At 43.5% G+C, this 22,244-nt stretch overlaps 1 protein-coding gene across 1 annotated transcript in view; it reads left to right on the forward strand.

Annotated features, from left to right (window-relative positions):
* The window catches only part of SH3BGRL2 (SH3 domain binding glutamate rich protein like 2), a 72,161-nt gene that overhangs the window by 10,056 nt on the left and 39,861 nt on the right, over positions 1–22,244 (forward strand). The gene's annotated exons all lie outside the window — the stretch shown is intronic.

The following is a 22,244-nucleotide window of genomic DNA, read 5'->3' on the forward strand; positions in this document are numbered from 1 at the left end:
GGCTCTGGTGCCTTTGGGAGTGGAAGGCTAAGCGTGAGAGGTGACTTGCCTGACAGGTCAGTTCAGTGGTGTTTAGTAAATGGAAATGCATGGAGTTAAAGTCAGTAGCTGTTGCTGCACACCGATCTAGTATTAAAAACACAGCAACCAACAAGGTTGCTTGCATAGCACTGTGTATAGCTTGTATAGCTCCCTTATAGCACAGGGAGCTGTATCAGTGTCTTGTGATAACCTATAAGGGAAGAGAGTCTGAAAAAGAATAGAGATATATGTATGTATGTGTAACTGAATCACTTTGCTTTACATCTGAAACTAACGCAACATTGTAAATCAACTATATTTCAATTAAAAGAGAAAAAAGTAAAGTAAAAAAATACACCACCTGTTGTGCATGTTAAGTTGGGGAACAATTTGTAGCTATATCTGATTTAAATCGGTTTATGAATACCGTCTGATTTCAAATAGAACACGTTCAAATGGAAAACAAGACAACAAAGCAAAACAAAAACCCTCAAAGCAACGCAACCAACATAACTTTTGAGTCAGTTTGTTTTCCTTCTGTGGGTTGCCCGAGGAATGGGAGTATGTCTCCATTCATGACATTCCCAAGTGGATTGATGCTTCCAGCTTCTCTGCTTTAGTAATCATGTTCCTTAGGACAGATCCTTTGCCTAAGAATTGGCCATTTCCATAAGCCTGGATTCCCCCCTTGACAGGAGGTTTGGGTTGCACTATCCCTTTATGACAAAAGAATATGTTTGCCAAAGTAGATCTTTGCATTGAATATCTGCTGATTTATTTAATTTTGGAGTCAGTTTACATTCAACTCAAGAGCCTACTTCTGCCTCGTCTTTGGATTATTTACCCCTGGGTAGATAGCACCAGTGCAAGCACATTGGCTACCTTGGTATAGCCTCATGGTTAAGGCGGGGCTTGGTCCAAATCCTAGTCTGCCATTGGTGAGGGATGTGGCATTGGGCAAGGAGTCTCAGCCTCTTCATTTGTAAAAATGGGACTGGAGTGGTACCTTCTGTATAGGATTGCTGTGAGCATCAAAGATTTCTTCAATGAAGTATTCCATATAGAGTGCCAGGTACACAGAAAGTATTCAATGCCTGTTGTCTATTATTTTCATTGTATCATCATCGTGGAGATAGGAGAGCAGCAGTAGTAATAACAGCAGTAATAAAAACATGAAAAATTATAACCCTGAATCGTACAAGATCTTTAATCATAAAAATATTGTGTTCAGTACATAATACTTCTAAACCAAGGGTACACGCTGGTATAATTTTTAGAGAGCTTTTAGTAAATTTAAGTTCAGTTTTTGACTGAAATTTAAATTAAGAGCATTATTATTTGAGGTCATTCCCCAAGCAAATCACTTAATTAGAGTTCTTCTGTAATGTGTGAGCACCATATAGGGACATAGCAGGCTGTGTGCGAGTCATTAAGCCATGTTTATTCACAGCCTACGAAGTGCTTACTGTGATGCAAATGGGCACTGTCCTTTGCTGTACATGGTATGTGATTTTAGAGTCCTCATCTAATTTAAGGCTTCCTAAACTTGGCAAGTAGGTTTCATCCCAAATGGCAGCCCTATCCGATGGATGGTGGCTGCTTGGAGAGCTGGGAGAGGGGTTTGGGAGCCTTGTCTGGGATGAGCTGGGAACCACACAGTGTGATTGATTGTTGATGTCTGCTCTGGCACCAGTGATTGATTGTTGATGTCTGCTCTGGCACCAGAGAAGGTGGCCCGGGCCGGGGCTGGTCCCCGTACTTGGCAGCCCTGTCTCTGACTCTGTGCACATTTCAGATTCATGTAATTGAATGTAGAATGTTTCCAGTCTGTGAGTAAGAGGGAATAGAAATATTCGACAGTGGATTGAATTGATGGATTGTATCCTTTGCAAACATCTACCCTTAAATAAGGGGGTGGCAGCAGAGAAAGGTCAGGATCTCCGTGTTTCATGAAGATGAGTGATACTTTCCAGAAAAGACCATCATGATTCTTCTGACTGTGAAACTGAACACCGAACCTTGATGTGGTGAAAGGTAGGCAGGGTTCTTTCACATCTGGCAGATGGGTACAGGGACGGTGGTCAAAGGGGCTTTGTGGAGCAAGGTGGTGGAGATAAGAGAGGGAGAAAAGCACTGGAATAGATGAGGATCAGCCTGTGCACCCTGCTGAGTCTTGAGCATTGAAAGATCGGGTGAATGGTGAGTGTTTACTCCTGCCCGGCAGTCTTGGACAATTTTTTTCTGCAGGTAATTCAGTCCTTACAGTCACCCTACAGACTGCAGGCTATTATACCCATTTTGCAGATAAGAATATTGGGGACACAAGAGTGGTTAAGTCACATGCCCAGCATCATTTAGCTCAGTGGAACCCATGTCATCTGGTTTTGTGTCTAGTCCATTTTTTGTTACCCCACATTGCCCACCAGAAAAGCCCCGGATTGGAGGCCAGTGAGAACCTGGCCATGCTGACCCAGAAAACTTGCTAGGATAACAGTGTGTGAGCCCAAGGTAACAAAGCCAGGGCGGGGGTGGGGTGAGGTGGGGCAAGACTCCACAGAGCCATTCTAGGGGCCTCCACTCAGCTGTGGAGCAGGTCATTTTAGGCACAGTGTCCTCAGGGCTTGTTTAAACAATGGCTTTGCTTCTTTAGAGACTGATGAAAGCTATCGGGAATGCTGTAGATTGAGGGACCTCCCTGATGGTCCAGTGGTAAAGAATCTGCCTTCTAATTTAGGAGATGTGGGTTCGATCCCTGGTCAGGGGACTAAGATCCCACATGCCACAGGGCAACACAGCCCTTGCACCACAATGAAGGCCCAGCACAGCCAAAATAAAAATAAGTAAATTTTTAAAATAAAAAAAATGTTTAAAGTATGGTTGACACGGGAAGCTAATCTTTCATAATAATAACTGTCATTCACAGCATGTGCAGGAAGTACTCAGGGCTTTGTGTTTGTTATTTGTATTGCTTAAAGGAACTTGGCCTGGTAGCCATTGGAAGTGGAGAGGATGGATTTTCAGCGCAGAAAGACCTGGGTTCAGATTATGCTTCTGGTTCCCCAACTGGCAGTAGAGTTTAGCAGGATAGTTTGGCAAGTCTTTTTATTCCTCTGGACCTCAGCGTTCCCATTTGTAAAGTTGTTGGGAGTTTCAAGAAATGGCAGCTGTCAATAATATTATGAGTTCATTTAAATTTAACAGTAATTCTTTGGTCTTTGGTAAATTTTCAACTTCAAGTGAAACTATTAAGATTTAACTGAAGAAAAGAAATTGTTCTTATAAACAAACAGTAAGTCCTGTATTCCATGGAACACATTCCTAGGAGGACCTGAATTTGACATTGCTCATTGGGGTTAACATGTGCTACCTCATGGCCTGTTTGCAGAGGCTGGAACCCCCTTTTTAAAAAAATTTTTTAATTGGAGGATAATTGCTTTACTATATTGTGTTGGTTTCTGTCACACATCAACATGAATCAGCCATAAGTATACACATGTCCCCTCCCCCTTAACCTTCCTCCCACCTACCACACCTCTAGGTTGTCACAGAGTACCCGATTTGAGCTCCCTGCATCAAAAAGCAAATTGCCACTGGCTATGTATTTTGAATACGGTAATTTGTAGATGGCTGATGGCTGTGCTACGGTCTCGATTTATCCCACTCTCTGCTTCCCCAGTGTGTCCCCAAGTCTGTCCTCTGTCCACATGTCTGTGTCTTCATCGCTGCCCTGCAAACAGGTCCATCAGTACCGTCTTTATAGATTCCATGTATATACGCGTTAATATACAATATATGCTTTTCATTTTCTGACTTACTTCACTCTATATAACAGGCTCTGAAAACTAGGAATAGAACCACCACGTTGTTGCTGTTGCTTAGTCTCTCAGTCGTGTCTGACTCTTTGTTGACTTCATGGACTGCAGCACGCCAGTCTTCCCTGTCCTTCACCGTCTCCCAGAGCTTGCTCAAACTCATGTCCATTGAGTCAGTGATGCCATCCAACCATCTCATCCTCTGTCGTCCCCTTCTCCTCCCGCCTTCAATCTTTCCCAGCATCAGGATCTTTTCCAGTGAGTCAGCTCTTCGCATCAGGTGGCCAAAGGATTGGAGCCTCAGCTTCACCATTAGTCCTTCTAATGAATATTCAGGATTGATTTCCTTTAGGATTGACTGGTTTAATCTCCTTACAGTCCACGGGGCTCTCAAGAGTCTTCTCCAGTATCACAGTTCAAAAGCATCAGTTCTTCGGCCTTTAGCCTTCTTTATGGTCCAACTCTCACATCTATACGTGACTACTGAAAAAACCATAGCTTTGACTGTGCGGACCTTTGTTGGGAAAGTAATGTCTCTGCTTTTTAATATGCTGTTTAGGTTTGTCCTAACTTTTCTTCCAAGGAGCAAGTGTCTTTTAATTTCATGACTGCAGTCACCATCTGCAGTGGATTTTGGAGCCCAAGAAAATAAAGTCTGTCACTGTTTCCATTGTTTCCCCATCTGGGAAGTGATGGGACTGGATGCCATGATCTTAGTTTTCTGAATGTTGAGTTTTAAACCAACTTTTTCACTCTCCTCTTTCACCTTCAGTTCTTCAATCTTTCACCTTCATCAAGAGGCTCTTTAGTTCCTCTTTGCTTTCTGCCATAAGGGTAGTGTCATCTGCATATCTGAGGCTCTTGATATTTCTCCCAGCAATCTTGATTCCAGCTTGTGCTCATCCAACTGGGCATTTTGCTTATGTACTTAACGTATAAGTTAAATAAGCAGGGTGACAATATACAGCTTTGACGTACTCCTTTCCAAATTTTGAAGCAGTCCTTTGTTCCATGTCCAGTTCTAATTATTGCTTCTCGACCTGCATACCGGTTTCTCAGGAGGCAGGTCAGGTGGTCTGGTATTCCCATATCTTTCAGAATTTTCCACAGTTTGTTGTGATGCACACAGTCAAAAGGCCTTGGCATAGTCAATAAAGCAGAAGTAGATGTTTTTCTGGAACTCTCTTGCTTTTTCCATGATCCAGTGGATGTTGGCAATTTGATCTCTGGTTCCTCTGCCTTTTCGACATCCAGCTTGAACATCTGGAAGTTCTTTGTTTACATACTGTTGAAGCCTGGCTTTGAGAATTTTGAGCATTACTTTGCTAGTGTTTGAAATGAGTGCGATTGTGTGGTAGTCTGAACATTCTTTGGCATTGCCTTTCTTTGGGATTGGAATGAAAACTGACCTTTTCCAGTCCTGTGGCCACTGCTGAGTCTTCCAAACTTGCTGACATACTGAGTGCAGCACTTTCACAGCATCATCTTTTAGGATTTGAGATAGCTCAGATGGCATTCCATTACCTCTACTAGAAGTGAAATACCACATGACTCAACAATCCCACTACTGGACATGTACCCTGAGAAAACCATAATTGAAAGAGATACATGTACCCCAGTATTCATTGCAACACTATTTACAATAGCTAGGACATGGAAGCAACCTAGATATCCATCAATAGATGAATGGATAAAAAGTTGTGGTGTGTATATACAGTAGTATTACTCAGCCATAAAAAGAACCCCTTTGTTTTTATCTTAACAGTTTAAATTTTTTTGAGCAAAGATTTTAAATCCTGGGGGATGTCTTTCTCACCCCGACACATGATCTGGATTTCCCATTCTTGAGACATCAGAAGATTTTTTGGCCTCCACCAAGGCAAAGATCCACTGAAGATGGCTAGTGGTGGCCCCTTCTTCATCAGGGCATATACCCCTGGGGTCTCCAAAGCTCCCCATCATTCCTGCCATCTTTCCAACTCTGAGCCGTTTGTTCTTGAGCTCATGCTGTTCTTTTTTGTATTTATTGTTGTTCAGTCCCCAAGTCATGTCCAACTGTCTGCAAACCCCAAGGACTGCAGCACGCCAGGACTCCCTGTCCCTCAGCATCTCCTGGATTTTGCCCAAGTTCATGTTCATTGAATTGGTGATGCCGTCCAACCATCTCTTTTTCTTACACTAGGACCTATTTCTTGGCATCCATGACTATCAAAGTAGGTAAAGCTGAGAGTCTGTGAGAAGGTTAGATATGTTTCATGAAGAATGGAGCTAGTGAAAGTCTTTTTTGTGGAAGGAAGGACATAATAGTCCTAAATGGTTATTAGGTGTTTGCGGGCAGTGGGTATGTGACGGAGTCTCACTATGGTTTTGATTTGCATGTCCCTTGCGACCAGTACTGTTGCTATTATTTCTTAAGAACTGGTTCAGATCTTTTTTTTTCCCAGAGCTAACTCTAACTTTTTAATTCAGATGTTAAAGAATCTGCCTGCAATGCTGGAGACCCGGGATCAATCCCTGGATTGAAAAGATCCCCTGGGGACGGGAATGGCTACCTACTCCAGTATTGTTGCCTAGAGAATTCTGTGGACAGAGGAGCCTGGCTAGTCTGCCCTCTGTCCATGGGGTTGCAGAGAATCGAACGTGACTAAGCAAGTAACATTTTCACTTTTTTTTTCCTTTTATTCCACACTTAGACCAATATGACAGAATTGAGTCATTAAGGGATCTCTCTCTCTCTCTACTTATATATATTAGGCTTCCTGGTGACGCTAGTGATAAAGAACCCACCTGCCAATGTAGGAGACACCAGAGATGTGCTTCTGATCCATGGGTAAGGAAGGTATAGATTTAAAATTAATTGAGTTAATCCTTTCCCATATGTTCATGAGTACTTTTTGCTGCCAAGTGTTCACCCATGTTCAGGACACATGAATACATGGCATGATCCTTTCCTCCAGATAGCTAGTCATCTGATTGAGCAGAAAAGATGAGCACAGAAAACAGAGTCCTAGGGAATATAATGCTAGAATGATCTGTCCTGTTAGTAAGCCTCCAGGGCAGATAGATATATCTGGATGAGGGCAAAGAAAGCCATATTCTGAACTAGCCAGAAAGATAGCGTCTCTTCAACTGGGAAGATGACTATTTTTAAGATTCTAGAAAGTGTTACTTAAATAAAAAGCTTTAGAGAAAAATTGAGAGACTTTTTTTTTTCCAAAATATTTTGTACGAGCTTGTGAACTGGAACAGATATCACCTTTCCTATTCTCTTTTTGTCAAAGAGATGGATTGGATTGTGTGCCATGCTGCCTGGTGTCTTAGCCTAGACGATTCCTTTTCCACTGGCATGCATTTCTCACTTGTAGAGTGAGAGCATGACACACACATATGCTGTTGTGAGTTCCACAGTAATATTTAAGTGGTGAGCTTGGTTCTAAACGATGATTATGAGAGATGAGATTAGTACTTCACCTTTTTAAATTCCTTTTCCATTAAAAACGGGAAACTAAACATCTTCCTTCTAACAAGATGAAGTCAGTGTTCAGTTCAGAGAATGTAGGAAAATCTCATTGTCTGCTGACACCTGCTCCCTTCAGGGCCTCACTTCTTGGGCTGGCACCTTGGGCCCTCTGATCCAGTCCTGACCTACCTCTGCGGCGTTTTCTCTACTGTATGTATCAGTTCAGTTCAGTTCAGTCGCTAGTCATGTCCGACTCTTTGCAACCCCATGGACTGCAGCACGCCAGGCTTCCCTGTCCATCACCTACTCCCGGAGTTTGCTCAAGCTCATGTCCAGCCAGTCAGCGATGCCATCCAACCATCTCATCCTTTGTCATCTCCTTCTCCTCCTGCCTTCAATCTTTCCCAGCATCAGGGTCTTTTCAAATGAGTCAGTTCTTCGCATCAGGTGGCCAAAATTTTGGAGTTTCAGCTTTAGAATCAGTCCTTCCAATGAATATTCAGGACTAATTTCCTTTAGGATGGACTAGTTGGATCTTGCTGTCCAAGGGACTCTTAAGAGTCTTCTCCAACACCACAGTTCAAAAGCATCAATTCTTCGGCACTCAGCTTTCTTTCGGAGAAGGCAATTGCAACCCACTCCAGTACTCTTGCCTGGAGGATTCCATGGATGGAGGAGCCTGGTGGGCTGCAGTCCATGGGGTTGCTAAGAGTCGGACTCTACTGAGCAACTTCACTTTCACTTTTCACTTTCATACATTGGAGAAGGAAATGGCAACCCACTCCAGCATTCTTGCCTGGAGAATCCCAGGGACAGGGGAGCCTGGTGGGCTGCCGTCTATGGGCTCGCACAGAGTTGGACACGACTGAAGTGACTTAGCAGCAGCAGCAGCTTTCTTTATAGTCCAACTCTCACATTCAGACATGACTACTGGAAAAACCATAACTTTTGACTAGATGGACTTCTGTTGGCATACGTATGTGCTAAGTAGCTTCAGTCATGTCTGACTCTTTGCAACCCTGTAAACTGTAGCCCTAAAGGCTCCTCTGTCCAAGGGATCCTCCAGGCAAGAATACTGGAGTGGATTGCCATATCCTTCTCCAACTATATACACATACCAGGCTTTTCTCTTTATTAGAGGCTACATGGGCTCTTAGTTGTGGCATGTGAGATCTAGTTCCCTGGCCAGGGATCAAACCTAGGCCCCCTGCGTTAGGAATAGGAATCGTAGCCACTGGACCACCGGGAAAGTCCCCACACCAGGCTTTTTTAATCCTTTCCCTCTGGGCCTTTTCTCATGCCGCTTTCTTTCCCTTGATTGTGCTGACCTTGCACTGGGACTAGGCCTCTTCCTTCTTTGAAGCCTGTGCCAGTAACATTTCCCAGTACATCCGCCTCACAACCCAACCTGTCTCCCTCTTTCACCTTTGAAATCAGGAGGACTCTGTTTCCCCAGCCCCGCAAAGTCCAACCTGGGGAACTGCTCTCCTGTGGCCTCAACACGTGTAAGCCTTGTGCGTGTGTGCTCAGTCTTGGCCGACTCTTTGTGACTCCAAGGACTGTGGCCCGCCAGGCTCCTCTGTCCACGGGATTTTCTGGGCACGAATACTAGAGCCAATGCTAGTAGCCATTTCCTACTCCAGGGGATCTTCCCAACCCAGGGATCGAACCCCAGACTCTTGCATCTCCTGTATTGGCAGGCATATCCTTTACTGCTGCGCCACCCGGGAAGCCCATTTCATACTTGGTTACAGTGATCTTGTACCCAGGTGATTTGAACTCTCAAGTTCTAAATTTGCTGAGGTCAGGTTCTGTTCTTTTTTTTTTTTTAAGGAAAATATTTATGTTTTACAAGTGCTTTTATAGCGTTATTTTCTTAAGAGCAATTTTAGATTTGAAGCACAAGTGAATAGGAAGTAGAGATTTCCCATATGTCTCCTTCCTTCTCATATGCAGTTTTCTAGTCATCCTTTTATTCCCCCCACGCTTCCTATCATAGCTTCCCAGGTAGCGCTAGTGGTAAAGAACTCACCTGCCAATGCAGGAGACTTAAGAGACTCAGGTTCAATCCCGGGATCAGGAAGATTCCCTGGAGGAGGGCATGGCTACCCGCGCCAGCATTCTTGTCTTACAGACCATGGGGTCGCAGTGTTGGACGTGACTGAGTGTGCACGCACACGTTTCCTGTCAGAGAACTTGGCATGTTGTATTTATTGAACAACATGGAAAAGAAATATTGTTTCTGTAGCTTCCACATCAGAAAGGAAAGCTAATAAGAGTTTGTGACCTTGCCAGGGGGGGCCTGGCGTGGAGTAGGTAGATTGAAGTTTGGTTGGAAAACAGAAAGGCTGCGAGGGGCGTGATTCATTTCACTGCTTCTTAAACAGATGGCGTGAAGAATCCACGTCATAGGGATAATTTTATTACAGTATTACTTCTCTTATCCTGATACCAGAATTCTAGAATCTTCATTTGGAAGGAAGCAGGGAGACCTCTGAGAGGCAGTTGGCTGGTCTCCATTCAGCCAGTCGGGGGGCTGCCCTCTTCCAGACAACTGGGAATGCAGTGGGGTCCTGCAGTCCTGGCCCCATGGGGTGGGGATCGGGGTCACCAGGGGAAGCTCTGAGAAGGGGAGTCGCCTTCTGAAGGCAGACATGGAGCATTCCAGAAGCACAGCTTTGGTCTGTTTGGTATAAAATAAGCCAGCAGGCTCTGACATGTAAGTGGGCTCTGAGAATATCAGCATACCACATCAAAGGACAAAAATGGGTCAGCAGGATAACGCTCAGTCCAGGAGAGATCAAATCGGAGTTGAGGTATTTTGGCTTGATGTACCCTGCTGAACAAGGCAGGAACACGTGTGGTGCATTTCAGAAAGGTGTCTAAAATAAAAGTGGCTTAAAATAAGATGGTAATAAATTTGTGCTTAAAGAGCCGAGTTTCAGTTATGCAGAAACCCTCAGGCTCCAATCCCAGGAGAAAGTAACTTTGGTTGTTGTTAGTTGCTAAGTCCTGTCTGACTCTTTGCGACCCAATGGACTGTATAGCCTGGCAGGCTCCTCTGTCCATGGTTATTACCAGGTAAGAATCCTGGAGTGGATTGCTATTTCCTTTTCCAGGGGATCTTCCTGCCCAGGAATTGAATTTGCATTTCCTGCATCGTAGATGGATTCTTTACTAGCTTCCCTTGTAGCTCAGATGGTAAAGAATCCGCCTGCAATGCAGGAGACCCAGGATTGATCCCTGGGTCAGGAAGATCCCGTGAAGAAGGAAATGGCTACCCACTCCAGTATTCTTGCCTGGAGAATCCCATGGACAGTGGAGCCTGGAGGGCTATAGTCCATGGGGTCTCAAAGAGTCAGACACTACTGAAGCAACTTAACACTTGCACACTTGGAAAAAGATAGTAATAAATTTGTGCTTAAGGGGCTGAGTTTCACTTATACAGAAAACCTCACTCTCCAATCCCAAAAGAAAGTAACTTGCTTACTCTTAACTCTGTACCCACATGGCACCTGCTCTTCACTTCCCACTTTTCTTTCTGTCTTTCAATATTATAGATGTTGACTCTTTTTCCTTATCATCCTCGGAGCCATGTGTTTTATATTCCTTCTTTCTGTAGCTCTCATGCTGTGCTTCTGTTCCCATGCACACATTAGCTGTAGTGTGATAGTTCATCCCCAGTACCTTCCCCCAGAGAACCTGCCTTTGGGCTGTCCTGAGCCTGTGGGCGCTCCCGTGTTACTGCCAGTTTCGTAAGGAAGTTGCTTGTTGACAAGCCCTGACTGTCCTCTCGCCCTAGTGACTGTGCACCGCCTCAAATTGGAGGCCTTGTTTTGTCGCCTGTGCTCTCCTAGTTCCCATGGCAACATTTCCAACCTTCCACGGTCCGCACGAGGTCTTGTAAAGCCTGTCCAGTGAACCATGGCTCCTTGACCTTTTAAAGAATTTGGTTTTCCTTTGTGCTGCCACCCCCCTCTCACTAAATTTTTTTTTTTTCCAGTTATAATATTTTTTTTTACTTGAGCTTCCCTGATGGCTCAGATGGAAAGAATCTGCCCGTAATGCAGGAGATCTGGATTCGATCCCTGAGTCAGGAAGATCCCCTGGAGAAAGGAATGGCAACCCACCCCAGTGTTCTTGCCTGGGAAATTCCATGGACAGAGGAGACTGGAGGGGTAAAGTCCATGGGGTTGCAAAGAGTTGGACATCACTAAGCGGCTAACACTTTGACTTTTCACTTTCCTAGTTGATTTACAGGGTTGTATTAACTTCTAGTTCTTTGTTAATTTCTTCCACTGACTCTTTGGAGTCAAATGGAATTCAGAAATGATGTGGTTGAAGATAGAAATTTGAGGACATTCTTCAAGAATTTTGAGACATTCTTCCAAACAGACTTTATCTCATCTGGGCTGCAGGAATCAGGGTCATCAGTGGGAAGGGTGAGTGCCTCTGGAGATATGAGTAGACTTTGAAAGCTCCTCATGGTGGTTTTTTTGGGATCTAAACAGAGCAGAGTGTCCAACTGAATGAAGTTGGTGGTGGTTTAATCGCTAAGTCATGTCCAACTCTTTTGACCCCATGGACTGTAGCCTGCCAGGCTCCACTGTCCTTGGGATTCTCCAGGCAAGAATAGTGGAGTGGGTTGTCATTTCCTTCTCCAGAGGATCTTCCCGATCCAGGGATCGAACCCGGGTCTCCTGCATTGCAAGCCAGTTGTTTACTGATTGATCCACCCACCCAGGAAGCCGTGAATGAAGTTTGATAGTTGGAATTTTCAGCAGAGAGGGCGCCTTGGCTTGGCTTTGTAGCCCACCGAGGGAGGAGAGAGCTGATGGGACCTGGCCCATGGGATGTGGGTAAGAATGCCCAGAATGTCTCTGGGGCATCAGTGTGTGCCCACTATGGAAATGTGAACTCATTGTGTGATCTCCCATGAAATGTAATTGTGAGAACAGTCTACTGTCCCCATACTCTTTTGTCAGATGTGAATAGTTATCATTTCTAGATTACCTCTTAGGATCTCTTTGTGCACATCTGAGGATGGACTGGCATAGAAATGGGAAGACTGTGTTGCAAAAACACTGTTGCAGTGTAGCACCCTGGCCATTGATAAAGGCTTGGCTTTTGGCTGCAGTCCTGTCATATTTGGTGGAAAATACCCATCGTCAGCAGGATTTCCTCCTTACTGCAGAGGATTTGGACTATTGTAGCGAGTTCTGCTGGAGCAGCTTTTTCTACAAAGTATCCTCTAATTAACAGGAAACGTGTGTGAGAACAGTAGTATATAATTTTTGTAGATAGTCTTGCAAAATAGTGGCATTCTAAGTTGGTATTTTATACTTGGCTGACTTTTTCCTTTGAGGAAATAAACATGTAATCTTGACAGAGAATGTAAAAACAATAGCATCAAACCACCCACATCTTTCATTCCAGGTTTTTGCTAATGTTTTTTATGGCTTCACATTGCTAAGTAACACAAGTTTGGTTTTTTTTGTTTTTTTTGTTTTTTTGCTAAAGTGCAGAGTAAAAGTAGTTTAATGCATGAGTTGATAGAGAAACTAGTTAGAGCCGTATATATTATGTAAAGCAGGTGGGAAAGGAGACAGATCAGCTAACAGGTATGTGACAAACAGTCCTCAGAGTAACCCTCCCACGTCCTATGGGGACTCAGAGTGATACACACATGGTCGTCATCCTCCAGAGGAATTTACAGTTAAATTGGGGAAAGAGACACACACACACGACTGGTAATAAACAGTGCCAGGCTTTATATCATTAAATTCTAGGTTGCTGGTGACCATGGGTATAATGGGAGTTTGGTTAGGAGACAATCTGGGAGGGCAGTGGTTGGCATAAGTCAGGATTCCTCAGAGTCATCACTGTTGATATTCTGGGGGTCTGTCCTGTACATCAGAGGATGTTTAATAGCACCCCTGGCTTTGCCTCCCAAATGCCAGTTGTATCCCTTAATTGTGACAGTCAAAAACGTCTGCAGATACTGACCACTGCTTCCTAGGGGGAACAAAGTTGCCCCGGCTTTGAACCACTGGGTAGGCATAGTTGAGCGCAGTGTGGGTTTAGGGCTGAATCTTGAAGAATAAGTAGAACTTGGATAGGAAGTGTAGACTATTTGGAGACGATTTAGTTACCAGGCGCCATTATGTAAAGACCCAGTCAAGTTTTTGTTTTGATTTTTTATTTATTTATTTGAGTATAGTGAATTTACAATATTGTGTTAGTTTCAAGTGTACAGCAAAATGATTTGGTTATATATATATATATATTCTTTTTTTTAGATTCTTTTCCATTATAGATTATTACAAGATATTGAGGATAGTTTCTCATGCTGTACAGTAGGTCCTTGTTTAATCTATTTTGTATGTAACACTGTGTATATGTTAATCCCAAACTCCTCCTAATTTATTCTTCCCCCCAACCCCATTTCCCCACCCCCAGACCTAGTCAGTCTTGGAGCAACCTGCCCACAGTAGCATCTGTGGGCTGGACCTTGTTGCTGATATAAGTACTGCAGTCGAGGGTAAACATTTAGCGACTTCTGTGGCAGGTTCCCAACCGGTCCATTCTGAAGGAGATCAGCCCTGGGATTTCTTTGGAGGGAATGATGCTAAAGCTGAAACTCCAGTACTTTGGCCACCTCATGCGAAGAGTTGACTCATTGGAAAAGACTCTGATGCTGGGAGGGATTGGGGGCAGGAGGAGAAGGGGACGACAGAGGATGAGATGGCTGGATGGCATCACCGACTCGATGGATGTGAGTCTGGGTGAAGTCCAGGAGTTGGTGATGGACAGGGAGGCCTGGCAGGCTGCGATTCATGGGGTTGCAAAGAGTTGGACACGACCGAGTGACTGATCTGATCTGATCTGTGGCAGGTTTACAGAATTAACTTTATGGTTTTCTGACTACAATCACGAAAACTTTAGGCTTTGTTTTGTATGTTTTTAATCATTTCATTTTTCTAGAAATTCATTTTCTGACAGTCTCTCAGAACATTAAAGACCACTGGAAGGTTGAAGTATGAGAACAGTAAAACAGTAAGAACAATAGCAGAGTGGTCCTTTACCACTGACGCTCTAGAAGCATTGCGACTCTGGCCAGACTGGACTTAGGACGCACAGTGTGAATTAAGATGGGCTAGGTTTGGCCCGTGTGGACCATGGAGTTGGACTGGATTCTGAGCCCTCACTGGGTGCTTGCCACGTCTTAGACCTGATGACTCAGTATTTTCAGGATGACTGAACGAATGCATGCCTGGAAAGCCTCCACTCCAAGCGCAGTGGATCTTGGTGGGGGGACCCAGTGGATATTTTTGAGACAGGAGTGATGTTTAGGAGGGTGTTTGTCATTTGGTCCGTCTCTGGGTTTAGTCTTCAGTCATCTGATTATTCCCACTTAGAAACCTTTTCTAGTTGCTTGCCCTGGGACCATGATTTTGAAACTTTCATTGATGTATTTTAAACTTGGTGTTCACCTTTTGTGTGTCTTTCCCTCTTGGGATTTGTAAACAATTTAGTATCTTTGGCAGAAAGTAATTTTTGTGATTATTTGCCAGTGCGTAAGGCCATTTCGTAAGGAAGAAAGGAGGATGTGTTTTGTGAATTTGCACTTTCTGTGAGTGGAGAAAGGTCTGTGCCCTTGGCACTTTTTTGTAGTGGCCTTGGTGGGTATGTGCCTCTCTACTTGTAATTTGGATTCCTGTTTGGACGTGTGGATGGTGTGGGTGTGGGGTTGTGAAGGCTGATTGTTTAGCCTAAGGCTGTGGTCCTTTGCTTATGTCTTCCCAAGAAGCTTTGAAGAACTTTGAAAGTGTGCTTTGAAATTCCACCTGCTGCTTGAACTTTTTTTCTTCTTAAGTTTTATTGAAGTATAGTTGATTTACAATGTGTTAATTACTGCTGTACAGCAAAGTGATTGTTTTATATATATATATATATAAATTCTTTTTCATATTCTTTTCCATTATGGTTAATCATAGGATATTCAATATGGTTTGCTGTGCTATACAGTAGTACCTTGTTGTTTATCCAGAGTCTATATATAATATAGTTTGCATTTGCTAATCCAACTCCCAATTCTTCCTTCCCCCAACCCACCCCCTTCTGCCACTTACTTTTAAATTATCCCTCATTTCTTTCTTTGAACATATTGCACTTACTTATATTCCATATCTGATAATTTTAAGATCTAAAGTGTTCATGGGTTTTTTTTCTTCTCTTTATTTTGCGTCCCTGACTCATGGCGCATTGTGTTTCTAGAACGGTTCAATTTTGAATATTAACTGCTTCCTTGCTTGAAACTAGTTGCTTGAAATAATGCATAGAGCTCAAGGCTTTGTATTTTCATTTGGGATAATAGTCTGGGACAAGAATTCTCAGTTTCCCAATTCCTGAACGTAAATTACTTGGCAGGACTTCCCTGGTGGCTCAGCGGTGAAGAATCCACCTGCAGTGTGGGAGACGGGGGTTTGATCTATGGGTTGGGTAGATCCCCTGGAGAAAAAAATGGCAACCCACTCCAGTATTCTTGCCTGGAGAATTCCAGGGACAGAGGAGTCCAGCAGGCTACAGTCCATGGGGCCGCAAAAGAGTCAGACACGACTTGGCAACTACACAGCAAAAATCACTTGGCAGAGTGGAGAAGCGGATGTGGGGCTGCTTATTAGGAGAAGTGGATTCCAGCCCTGTCTACTGGGTAAATTACTTAACTAACTTGTGTTTCTGTTTTATTATTTTGTCAAAAGTGTAGGTTGACGGGTCATTGAATAGATGTAGAATAAATGACTTATTTCAGGATCATAGTCATTTAGGTGTTGGCAATTTCACGTCCATTGTTGCTGCAACTTCATCATTTGCCGAGGCAGCGTGCAAGGTACTTTAAAGTCAAAGAGACATAGCATAAGTTCCCTGCCCTCCAGGATCGCAAGTTCATTGACTCGACAGGACCCGGTAACTCTTAGACATTCAATGAATGTGGATCATGTTCTCTGGAAGTTCAGGGGAAGTAAGTGGAGAATATTCTGGACTGGGGTGGTCCTGTGTGACAGAGGTAGGCTTAAAGTAGAGCTTTGTGGAGGGTAGGAATTCACTGTTGAGGAGGCAAAAGGGCATTCCAGGTGTGGAAAACAAAGGTTATCAGTGTGGTGAGGACTTAAGTGTAGGAAAAAAGAGGTGGTCGACTGCATGGAGAAGTTGGGACCGCGAATGCCAATCCCACACCCCTTACCTACACCTGCCATCCTCCCCACTTCAACCCTGCACAACCACTCATCTGCTTTCTGTCCATAGATTCATCTATTCTCTGGACATTTTATTTAAATGGAATTATACAATAGATGATCCTTTAGGACTAGCTTTTTTTCACTTTAGCGTAATGTTTTCAAGGTTCTTCCATATTGTGGTGAGTATCCATACTTCGTTCATTGATGGATATGAAGTGCAAATTCTTTTCTAAAAAATATTTATTTCTTTGGCTCTACTGGGTCTTAATTGCAGTATGCGGGATCTTAGTTGCAGCATGTGGAATCGAATTCCCTAACCAGGATTTGGAACTCCTGGCTTCCTGCATTGGGAGTACAGAATCTTAGCCACTGGATCATCAGGGAGGTCTTTGAAATGCAAATTATTGAGCCCCACCCAAGTCTTACCAAATCAGAAGCTTTGGAGTCCTTCAGGACAAGCCCTCCAGGGGACTCAAGTGTACTTAGGGGTGGAGAGCCAGGGCTCCCGAGGGGTGGGGGAGCTGGAGAGGTGGGCTTTGTGGGCCTGGGCAGGGATTTCTACCTTCATCTCAAGGATAATGGGAGGTTTCTGGAAGGTTCTTAAACAAAGGTATAAAACCGTTAGGTTTATGCTTTTAAAAAAATTTCATTTTAGAAAGGATGTTTGGCAACATTCTTGTGGAGAATTGCATGGACAGAGAAGCCTGGCAGGTTGTAGTCCATGGAGTTGCAGAGTCGGACACAACTGAGCAACTAACTCTATACACTGTTTGTACAAAATGGGCAATGTAGACAATATTTTGTAATAACTGTTAGTGGAAAGTAACCTGTTAAATTATATAAAAATAAAAATTTTTTTAAATAGATAAAAAAATTTAAAGTCTCATTTTAGCTCCTGTGTAAAAAGTAGCTTTGGGGGAAATCTGGCTAAAAGAAGATATAGGACGACCAGAGATGATAGCTTGGCGTGGACAAGTTGGGGTGAAAATGGAGAAACATGGATGGATTCAAGAAAAAATTTGAAAGCAGAAACTTGATGATTAATTGTATCATTGGGATAGAGTCAATGATAGAATCCACGTTTCTGGGTTGGGCAGATGTGTGGGTGTTGGTACCCTCACTAGATGTTCTGAATTTTCTAGTTTTCTAATATGTGGGTAAATCGTAGTCTCCTTTCCTCTCCCTGGAATCTACTCTTTCAAGCAACCCCTGGGGACAGTGTATCAGATGACATCTGAGTACATACTATGCAGAAAATACTCTCGGAGACACACCTACACATCTAGAACCATAATATTAATACTGTTGTGTACATATAAAAATAAAATCTGAGAAGTTAGAAAATACAGGTGTAACCACGGTGTTTGGGCTCAGGTGTGTGTCTTTGCAAGCACATGAGGTGGATTTCCATAGTTTAGAGAGAAGAGATGGGAGTGTTTGATGAGTGGAGAGAAGAGATCTGAGGTTCTGGTCAATTCTGGAAGGGCCTCCGGGGTGAGGTGAGGTGCTTGGCTGTTAGGGATGTGATCCAGGATTCTGAAGGTGAGATGGAGTCAGGGCCTGGCTGCTGAGAGGCCTGGGAATCTAGGGGCAGGAGACAGTAGAACTGTCTGAAAATTTTTTTCAAAGTCAAGAGCCAGTGAGGAATTGTGAAGGTCTGGAAGGGTAGTAATATGTGCTTGAGAAGAACATTCTCATGGGCTTTTGGAGGGGCGTGGGTAAGATAGTAAAACCCCTGGGGGTAAGGCTGAGAGCAGCATAATTACTGTGGAAATGGGGGGAGATCAACAAGATGAAGGGAGTGGTAGAATTTTCAGCAGCTGTAGGAAAAAGCAAAGGAACAAAGAGAAGAAGGATGTGACTTCATGGTTTCTAGGAAGCTGAATGATCTTATGCTCATCATAACTTGTGATGGAGGACTTAGGAAGGCTGAGACGGACAGTGATTGTCTTTTAACATGAGTGAATGCTCGCATGGAATTAAATAAATTTAAGTGTGGTTTTGAAAAATAAAATCTTTAGAAGTTGAGGTAGCAAATTTTATTGACTCCTTTATCTTTTCCATTATAATTTGGTTTTCATATGGTCCTACTAGCCTATCTTTTAAAATTATACCAAGAATTGGAAGCAAATGTTGTTTGAGTAACCTATGATGTAGAATGTGAAAGGACTTGCCCAAGCTATTATGAAATGCCAACCCACTCCAGTATTCTTGCCTGGGAAATCCCATGGACAGAGGAGCCTGGTGGGCTACAGTCCACGGGGTCACAAAGAGTTGGACACAGCTTAGCAACTAAACAACAACAAAGCTATTCTGAGAATACCAGTTCCCAATCAGAAAATACATAAGTTTCCATTAGTGACAGATTAGATTCAAGTTCATGGGAACAGTCATTTTGCCAGCCTCAAGGCAGCAGGAACCTCTCTTTGAAATATTTCTTTAAACTCAAGAACTGTAGACCATAAACTCCAACACCTGCCAAAGTTTCAGTCAGGGAACTAAATGAAGTGATTGGATTTAATTACATCTTAACTTTTTGATCTTAATCTTCGTTTCTAAAACTGAGTCTGACTCCAGATAAGCATGTGTTTAAATTGATCTTGGTTATCTGTTTAAAAATATGCCAGGATGGACTTTTAGTCTTAGAGGACAGCTCTGGAGACATTTGTTAATTACTCTTTGGTGCCTTAGTTGCTAAGTCGTGTCTGACTCTTGCAACCCCATGGACTGTAGTTTTCCAGGCTCCTCTGTCCATGGGATTCTCCAAGCAAGAATACTGGAGTGGGTTGCCATTTCCTTCTACAAGGGATCTTCTCGACCCAGGGATTGAACCCTGGTCTCCTGCTGCAGGCAGATTCTTTACTAACTGAGCTACAAGGGAAGTCCTTAATTACTCTTTACTTGTCTGATATTTGTGGTTCTCTCAGTTCCACTTTCCAGTTTTTTTGTTTTTGTTTTTTTTTGAAGTCTAGTTAATTTACAGTGTTGTGATAATTTCTGCTATACAGCCAATTGATTCAGTTATACTACTTAAACATTCTTCTTTATATGCTTTTCCATTCATTCCACAGGATATTGAATATGGTTCCCAGTGCTACGTAGTAGGACCTTGTTGTTAATCGACTCTCTATATAATAGTTTGCATCTCCTGACCCCAAATTCCCAATCCTCCCTCTCCTCTCGCCCCCACTTTCTAGTTTTAACTCTAGCATTCTTTTTTCTCAGTCCCTGTATGCAGCAGAGGTAGGGAAGTCTAAAAGGTTATTCCTGTGAACAGACAACGAGGGACAGCACCTGCCTGTTCCTGGGTTTGGTGAGTCTGGCCAGGGCAGTTGAGCTGCATTCTGCTGTGACGAGCTCTGTGCAGGGACACCCAAAGGAGACCCCTTCCTGCCCTCATCACCTTCACGCTGCCCTAGCCTGCTTCCCGGGATAGGAACATGGCAGTGTTAGCATGAGAATGCAGCCTCACAGAATCTATGCTAGTGTGACAGCAGTCACGCTTGCATCTAAAGAGAAACCTATTTTTACCAATGCGTATATTCAGTGCAGGAGACCCAGGTTCGATCCCTGGGTTGGGAAGATCCCCTGGAGAAGGAAATGGCAACCCACGCCAGTACTCTTGCCTGGAAAATCCCACGGACGGAGGAGCCTTGTAGGCTACAGTCCTTGGGGTCGCAAAGAGTCAAACACAACTGAGCGACTTCACTTCACTTCATATTCCCAGGGAGTGGATCCTGTTGACAGAAATAATGAATATAACTGTCAGCTATAAGAATAGAAAGCAGCTTTATTTGAGCCAAACTGAGGACTAGCATAGAAGCCTGCTTCCCAGGCAATTCTGATAAACTGCTCCAGAGAAGCAGGGTTTTGAGCTCAGTTTTATTTCCTGTTAGAACAAAGAACATTAAACAAGTCAGGGATACATTTCTTCAAGGCTTCAAAAAAAGAACAGTCCAACAAGTTCACAGCAAGTCAGCATGGCCTTGGTCCCTGGGAAGGGAGTCTTTTCCTCAAAGGAGGACCAGCATTGGCGTCCCAGGAAGAGAGGCATTTAATCTTTATTTTTAACTTGGGCAGTCTTTACTTTTGGTCAGTGTGTCCTTTTCTCTAATAATTAGAGCAGATGTACAATGTATATTTGATAGACCATAAACAGGCTGTTTCAGTTAGCATGAAATTCAAGTTAACTCGTGAATATGCCACAGTGACTTTCCTGTCTCTCAGACACAAACATTCCTGTCATCAGTCCTTTCTGCATTGTCTAGTTTTATAGTTCAGGCACTGTCGGTGCTCTGACTGGTGACTCCCTGTAACTCCCAGCTTTCTTGGGGGGCGAGCTGAAGGAAGGCAGGTGCGTCCCCCCTAAGCCTAGTACAGTGCCCTGCACCTGCTCAACCCTCAGAATGCCCTTCTGGAAAGAACAGATGAGGAGCTCACTGAATGAATGGTGTTGTGTCCTCAGTGACTAGTGAGAGTGGACACTTACCAAAGAACAGGACAGCTAATGAGGTTTGTGGCCTTGGCCCTAGCAGTTCAGTGATTGAGCCTGCGCTGCCCATGCAGGGAGCACGGGTTCAATCCCTGTCAGGGAGCTAAGACCGCGCCTGCCACAGGGCATGGCCAAAATAAATAGATACAGCAAAATAGCCTTAAAAAAAGAGTAGCAGTAATAGTAACGAAGTGTGCTGAGCTTTTTCAGTGGGTCCCTGCTATGGCTTAACTGTGAGTATGGATTGTGTCAGTTAAAATTTCATTGCCACTGTCTGCCCTACATTTTGATCTGCATTTTACCAATAAGGAAACTGAGGCTTTGATAGAAGAAGTGATTTGCTCGAGGTGACACAGATCCATCCCTTGCTGGTTATCCAGAACTAGAACATAAATCAAAGTTAAGTGGCCCAAGTGAGGATCAGGCCACTGCCCTTGACATCATCATCAAATGTTTTAACCATCAAGGAAAAAGTCACAGATGAACCAGGACCCCTCAGAGGCACTCTTCCAGTACCTTTTCTACACCATTCCTATTCTATTACTGCCACATTGAGCTTGGAGACACTCTTTCCAGAAAGAGAAAAACAAATATTGTGTAATGTCGTTTGTATGTGGAATCTAGAAAAATAGTACATATGAACCTATTTGCAAAACAGAAATGGAGGCATAGATGTTGAGAACAAACTTATGGATACCAAGGGGAGAAGGGGGATGATGGGGTGAATTGGGAGATTGGGTTTGACATACATACACTGCTATGTATTAATGTAAAATAGAAAACTGTTGAGAACCAACTGTGCAGCACAGAGCACTCTGCTCAGTGCGCTATGGTGACCTAAATGGGAAGGAAATCTAAAAACGGGGCTATATGTATATATATAACGGATTCACTTTGCTGCACAGCAGAAAATAACACAATGTTGTAAAGCAACTATATTTCAATAAAAATTAAAAAAGGGGAGAGAGTGTGAGAAAGCGAAGGCTGTCATTTAGGTAGATTGTTAACGTTAAGTGTTGGACTGATAGGCAGGTCTGTGGTCGTGCTGAGTCGTATCCTAAACAGAAAGAGACAAGTTAGGAGGAGGTAGATTGGTAGGTAAATCTTGTGACAACAAGGTTTTATCATTTCTGTTGTTTCGTTTTAGCAGTCAAGTTTGAGATGATGGTGGTACATGTGAGCATACACTTTGAGAAAGGCTTTGGAACTGTGGGTTGGCC

This window comes from Bos indicus x Bos taurus, chromosome 9, assembly GCF_003369695.1.
Source record: "Bos indicus x Bos taurus breed Angus x Brahman F1 hybrid chromosome 9, Bos_hybrid_MaternalHap_v2.0, whole genome shotgun sequence".
NCBI lineage: Eukaryota > Metazoa > Chordata > Mammalia > Artiodactyla > Bovidae > Bos > Bos indicus x Bos taurus.